Below are 7443 nucleotides of genomic sequence, written 5' to 3'. Positions count from 1 at the left end.
ATGAACCACTCGTTCCGCATCTGCTCACGCTAACCACGGGGCCACGGCGCTCCTAAGCTGACATTTTTCTTGATGTTGCCTATCTTGCGCATAGACTACTCAGTTTGTATATTTTGCTTAGTTTTTTCATAGTTCCACACAACTTCTTCCTGTTTTCTCGATTGATCTGTGTTCCGTTTTTCAAGGGCTGTCCACTGTGCCAACTTGTAACTAAATCTGAGGGAGGTGCGATGGGGAGGTTCCCTTGTAAGTATTTACTTCGCTGCCCTGTCCTGCCCTTCGTCGGCTGCATCCCAATGTGCGCCAGGCGTGCAATTGGAAGGGGATTGATTCCCAGTCCTTTGGCCTGCGTGCTCTCCTGACCGCACCCCTCTTTGCTTTTTCCTCTGGGGTTACATGAGGCCCCTTGCGTACCGTACTCAAGACCAGTAGTACCAACGCCTCAGCTCACTGAGCGCGTTTAATACCATCGCTGGGTAGCGTGGAATCTTACAGAGGATCAGACGGAACATGATTCGTCATTGCACATCATGTAACGAAGCTGGTGGCTGTCGTATTGAACATTTATACTAAAGTAGTGAAAATACGGATCCAGTCTACAGTGTTTGCAAGTACTCTACAATTTTGCCAGTAAAAGTTTTCAAATTTTAAGACGTCGTTCCGCAACATCCTGTAGATATACATCACATTTCATTAATCACGCTTCTACATCTACATCTACATTTATACTCCGCAAGCCACCCAACGGTGTGTGGCGGAGGGCACTTTACGTGCCACTGTCATTACCTCCCTTTCCTGTTCCAGTCGCGTATGGTTCGCGGGAAGAACGACTGCCGGAAGATATAAGTAGGGGGAAGCAATATATTCGATACCTTATCCAAAAACGCACCCTCTAGATACCTGGACAGCAAGCTACATTGCGATGCAGAGCGCCTCTCTTGCAGAGTCTGCCACTTGACTTTGCTAAACATCTCCGTAACGCTATCACGCTTACCAAATAAACCTGTGACGAAACGCGCTGCTCTTCTTTGGATCTTCTCTATCTCCTCCATCAATCCGATCTGGTACGGATCCCACACTGATGAGCAATACTCAAGTATAGGTCGAACGAGTGTTCTGTAAGCCACCTCCTTTGTTGATGGACTACATTTTCTAAGGACTCTCCCAATGAATCTCAACCTCGTACCCGCCTTACCAACAATTAATTTTATATGATCATTCCACTTCAAATCGTTCCGCATGCATACTCCCAGATATTTTACAGAAGTAACTGCTATCAGTGTTTGTTCCGCTATCATATAATCATGCAATAAAGGCTCCTTCTTTCTATGTAATCGTAATACATTACATTTGTCTATGTTAAGGGTCAGTTACCACTCCCTGCACCAAGTGCCTATCCGCTGCAGATCTTCCTGCATTTCGCTGCAAATTTTCTAATGCTGCAACTTCTCGGCGAAAAGCCGCGTGGAACTTCCGACACTATCTACTAGGTCATTTATATATATTGTGAAAAGCAATGGTCCCATAACAGTCCCCTGTGGCACACCAGAGGTTACTTTATCGTCTGTAGACGTCTCTTCATTGAGAACAACATGCTGTGTTCTGTTTGCTAAAAGCTCTTCACTCCAGCCACACAGCTGGTCTGATATTCCGAAGGCTCTTACTTTGTTTATCAGGCGACAGTGCGGAACTGTATCGAACGCCTTCCGGAAGTCAAGGAAAATAGCATCTACCTGGGAGCCTGTATCTAATATTTTCTAGGTCTCATGACCAAAAAAAGCGATTTGGGTCTCACACGATCGCTGTTTCCGGAATCCATGTTGATTCCTACAGAGTAGATTCTGGGTTTCCAGAAATGACATGATATGTCAGAGATATAGGCCTATAGTTTTGCGCATCTGCTCTACGACCGTTCTTGAAGACTGGGACTACCTGTGCTCTTTTCCAATCATTTGCAACCTTCCGTTCCTCTAGAGACTTGCAGTACACGGCTGTTAGAATGGGAGCAAGTTCTTTCGCGTACTCTGCGTAGAATCGAATGGGTATCCCGTCAGGTCCAGTGGACTTTCCTCTGTTGAGTGATTTCAGTTGCTTTTCTATTGCTTTGACACTTATTTCGATGTCAGCCATTTTTTCGTTTGTGCGAGGATTTAGAGAAGGAACTGCAGTGCGGTCTTCCTCTGTGAAACAGCTTTGGAAAAAGGTGTTTCGTATTTCAGCTTTACGCGTGTCGTCCTCTGTTTCAATGTCATCATCATCCCGGAGTGTCTGGATATGCTGTTTCGAGCCACTTACTGATTTAACGTAAGACCAGAACTTCCTAGGATTTTCTGTCAAGTCGTCTGCCCCCGGTAGCGGAGTGGTGAGCGCGACGGACTGTCAATCCTAAGGGCCCGGGTTCGATTCCCGGCTGGGTCGGAGATTTTCTCCGCTCAGGGACTGGGTGTTGTCCTGATCATCATTATGTCATCCCCATCGACGCGCAAGTCGCCGAAGTGGCGTCAAATCGAAAGACTTGCACCAGGCGAACGGTCTACCCGACGGGAGGCCCTAGCCACACGACATCATCCTCATCATCTGTCAAGTCGGTACATAGAATTTTACTTTCGAATTAACAGGACGCTTCACGCATAGCTCTCCTTACGCTAACTTTGACATCGTTTAGCTTATGTTTGTCTGGGAGGTTTTGGCTACGTTTAAACTTGCAGTGACGCTCTCTTTGCTTTCGCAGTAGTTTCCTAACTTTGTTGTTGAACCACGGTGGGTTTTTCCCGTCCCTCACAGTTTTACTCGGCACGTACCTGTCTAAAACGCATTTTACGATAGCCTTGAACTTTTTCCATAAACACTCAACATTGTCAGTGTCGGAACAGAAATTTTCGTTTTGATCTGTTATTATCTTCCTTAAACGTAATTTACTAAAATTATTGAAGTGCTACACAGTGTCGTTGCAAGCAGCAAAAACCATTTGAGATATAGCATCTACTGAAATGTGAAACAATTACTAACGTAAATATCAACAGTTGCTAATAATCAGGTTCACAGGCGCCAACTCCATGGGGCCTTAGGGGGCCCGAGCCCACTCAAAAATTTAAGAAACTTATTAGTTATATTATGCTTTGTAAGATCTCAAAATTAAGTTGGAATTTTTTATTTTCCTTGTTTGATGATAAGTTACCTATTAAAACACATTCAGTAATGAGTTAAAACAAACACTTATTACGGTAGAAAGCAGGTTAACTGAAAACGAATAGTGTGAATCATGATAGTGTTACTGTGTTGCGGGCATACTTAGAATTTGTCCCGGTGCGTTAACCTGTGGGCGACATCAAAAGGACTGGAGCAGAAGCACCTCGAACTATCCGCCTTGCGTCGCCTTGACGCTTCGAGACATTACGACGCTGCGGCTGTATAAAGTCCACCCTGCTGTCGCAGTCATTCAGTGTGGATAGTTTTGTTCAGTGCATGCTGCAGACGTGTTTAGTGTTCTGACTTTAGTGTCTAGTGGACTGTTTTATACGACTATACTTTACTCATTTACTTTAGTCTCTTAGAGTATTGTGAATTAAGTCTCTTAGTGTATTGTGAATTAAGTTTGAAATGGATAAATTTGTTACCAAAAAGGCGGGCTTGGAAGTTGATGAAAGTGCAAGTCAACCTCCAACAATTATTGTGTCATCAATTGCTTCGTTGTCTTCAGGCGAGGACCATTCCCAGCCGAAACCTGAACAATCCGGTAAGGGAAGATCATTTCAGAAGTCCTGGTTGATCAAATATACATGGCTAGAATATGAAGCATCTACCGAACAAGTTTTCTGCAAAACCTTCAAAGAGGCAGATGCTAAAAATCTACTACAATTTTCTTTAAAAAAAGAAGATGCATTTACTTCCATAGGGTTTTCTAACTGGAAAAAGGCTTTGGAAAAATTCCGTCTTCATGAAAATACGTTTACCCATAAAGAAGGTATTCTGAAACTAAATTCTCTCACTAACCGAAGTGTGGCCTCCCAATTGAATGAACAGTTAGATAGTGATATGAAGAGAGACCGTTTACCTCTTGAGACAATTTTGACTACCGTGCAGTTTCTATACCGACAAGGACTAGCGATTAGAGGAGATGAAGATGTAAAATCAAATTTTTTTTCAACTGTTGGAACTCCGAAAGAATGACATACCTGAGTTTAAAGATTGGTTAGTGCGTTCGGGGTATAAGGGGATGTCCCACAATATTCAAAACGAGATCATTGATCTACTAGGTAAGTCTGTGTTGAGAAAGGTATTGACTTCAATCAAGAAGACTGGACATTTTTCTATTATGGGTGACAAAACAAGTGATTCTTCGATTCATGAACAAGTGCCCCATTTTGTATTCATACTGTCAATGGTTCCTTAATCATCAACACTGAATCACAGACTCTGTTTAGTATTTTAAAAGACGTTTTGGCTCGTCTTCATTTGCCAATGGATAACTTAACAGTGCTATGATGGTGCCTGGAATATGAGAGGTAAGTTCAAAGGACTAAGAACGCAAGTTTTGGATATACAACCAAAATCATGTTATTTGTACTGCACTGCTCACAGTTCAGACTTGGCAGTTGTAGACAGTCTCAGCCATCTTACGTCTACAAGGGATATTATGGCTTTAGCCAAGGACTTAATAAACACTGTAAGGGAATCCAGCAAAAGGATGGGACTTTTCAGAAGCATACGCTGTGAGAGCACCGACGACCAAGCTGGTCTACGACCCCTTTGCCCAACTCGATGGACTATGCGATCTTCTATTATCTTTGAAGAACTTCTAGAGTTTTTTGAAACATTTTCTGCAGAGGACAAAACAGAGGCAGGTTACAGATATACAAGCTACCTTGAGTCAATGTTACAATTCAAGACTTATTTCTTTTTACGTCTATGTTACCAAGCAAGGAACCCAGTGGAGGATGTCAATGAAAAAACTCAATGCCCTGACCTGGAAAAAACATATGAGGGCTTGATTTGTATATTGAATGGAAGGCATGATAGTTTTGAACACTTTTGGGAATTGTGTGTAAAATAAAAACCTTCACAAGTTGATGATCCTTCGCTTCCTCAGAATCAAAGTATACCAAAGATGTATGAAAACAACGAAGCCAGCTCACCGCACACTTTCAAAACCACAAAGGAATACTACAAAGTTATTTACATTGAAGTTTGTGAAACAGTGCAATCTTGCATTACGAGCGGTTTGCTTCAACTGGACTCACACAGGTCATTGCAGTTAAACAAGAGTGCTTGCTTTTAGTAAACAGAGGTAAAACAAACTTGGAAAAATCAACTGAATTTTTCAGAAATGACCTAGACATTAAGAGACTGTGATACACTTGAATGTGTTAGCCGATATCGCTAATAAAAAACAATTGGTCTTAAAAAACGTGTGATGTAAGAAAGTACATTACACAAGAGCCAGCAGTTGGAGAAATGTTATGTGAAGTAGTGAAGTCCATTGAACTTCTCCAAGTAGTTCCAATCACGACAGCAACAGCAGAACGGTCATTTAGCGCCCTTAGACGTCTGAAGTCAACAATGGGACAGAAGCGATTGAACAACTTGGCTGTTCTCCATGCCCACCGAGATATTTTGGATGAATTGGATATCCGACCAATCATCAACGACTTCATATTCAGTAATCCAGTCAGACGGTCGACATTTGCGCTAACCATTCTAAAGACACTCTAGCCCTAATAATGACATTTAGAGCAATATTAAAAATCTTTATAAAATAGACAATTAAATAAGTTTCGAAATATTAGTACTAGTTTAGTAGTGTATTACCATACTACTGTAGTAGTGTATTAGTTATTTTCAAATACTTAAATATTTTTAGGGTGTAAGTACCAATTAAAACCTGCTATTTACATTCTTTTTTAGTGAAAGTATTAGGCATACTGTATTAACTTTATTAACTGTATTAAAGCATTAACTCTGAGATATTGTTTTTATTTAATGAACCCTGAGCCTTATTCAGAGTAAGCTTAAGTTAACTATTCAACTTATTAATCAAAGTGCTATTACTGTGCGATAGCAATATTTTATGTTTTATTCTTTTAATGATAGTTTAGGATTTATTTAAATATAATTTCAGTCTTTTCAGGGCTATATATTCACTGCTCTGTAGTAGTTTATAAGCGTGGTTATTACTGTAAATTAAATAAGCTTCTTACGAAAATACCGTGCATGTTTATGTTTTGTTTCTTTTTTCAAAGCCAAAAAATGTCTCAAGCTTGTCGAGTTTTCTGGAGTGTCGAGTTATCGCGAGTCCAGTTTTCGGGGTTCTAATGTTGATCATATGACTCTAAAATCCTTAAAAAAACTTTAAAACTATCTTTCATCTAAAACTTAGAAAATTTCCCAGGGCAAGACCCCTAGTATGCCCCCCCCTCCCCCTCCCAAATTTTTTATAAGTCGGCGCCCCTGGTCAAACTGTGCTTCATTTATTTTTGTTTTTTGAGTTGTGTTGTTCATTGGCAATTACGGTTCAGCTTCTAAATTTTCGCCTCAGTTGTAATGAGAAGCCAGCGAAAAGCGACAGCTGACACATGCGGAGTTTGGATTATTGCTTCCAGTGTGGAGCTGCATTGTGTCCACGCTCTTCACCCTTACTACAAATACAGACACCTACATTCCTCTTTTTCTACGCCATTGTGCTTACATTATTTGAACATAGAAGTCTTGCATTGTGGCTACAACTAGCATTGCTTTCGAGTGTTACCTACTTGCTGGTTACCAACACCCGCAAAACAGTAACGCAGCGTCGTGGGGTCAATACGCTACGTCGTTCTTATGTTTCCGGCTGTTCTCTCCAATATAAACGCATGTTCACGGGTACAAGCGAATGTTACCGAACTGTGGCGAATTGTCTGCAAATGTTCGTTCAATTGTGTTCCCCTCCATTTGCTCAGGTGTAAATGAGTCTTAATATGATCATCAGGCTCCAGACCTATCTTGCATTTGTCAAGGAAGAGAACTGAAGCAACTGATCGAAACTGCATTTTAGATGTATCTTTGGTCGCCTTCTCTGGGCACCTCGGTTCTTGTGGGAGAGCGAGATTGTTTTTCTGTCTTGCCAAGAGGCCAAACTGGTCGAGGAGGGATGGTTGTGTACTCACTGGCTCGACACAGCCTTCCTGGTAGCATCTAAAAAGATAGCATGCAACTCTGTTGCATTGTATCTGGAGTACCTACTAATTTTGATATTACAGTACTCATTCGTCATCAGGTGGTGTTGTTGATTGGAGGCGAGCACCACAAGGTGCATCTTTTTTGTCTCTCAGTTGAATGGTCAAATGGTTTCATTGAGGTGTAGCCCAAACAGGTGGACAACGCCCCGTGTTGACAACGCTTCTTGGCGTGTCCGATTTAGTGGATGATGTTCTTCCGCTTTCCCTCCTTGCGCTATATATCTTCGGT

General features: G+C 41.6%; 1 non-coding gene across 1 annotated transcript; it reads left to right on the top strand.

Moving 5' to 3' along the window:
- The first annotated feature begins 2345 nt into the window (after nt 1–2345).
- On the top strand, nt 2346–2420 carry Trnad-guc (transfer RNA aspartic acid (anticodon GUC)). Its single transcript has one exon. It is a non-coding gene; the product is annotated as a tRNA-Asp (tRNA).
- Nucleotides 2421–7443: the final 5023 nt, after the last annotated feature.

This window comes from Schistocerca nitens, chromosome 7, assembly GCF_023898315.1.
Source record: "Schistocerca nitens isolate TAMUIC-IGC-003100 chromosome 7, iqSchNite1.1, whole genome shotgun sequence".
In the NCBI taxonomy this organism is placed as follows: Eukaryota; Metazoa; Arthropoda; class Insecta; order Orthoptera; family Acrididae; genus Schistocerca; species Schistocerca nitens.
The sequence above is the reverse complement of the archived record's forward strand: the minus strand, read 5'-3'. Positions and strand labels throughout refer to the sequence as shown.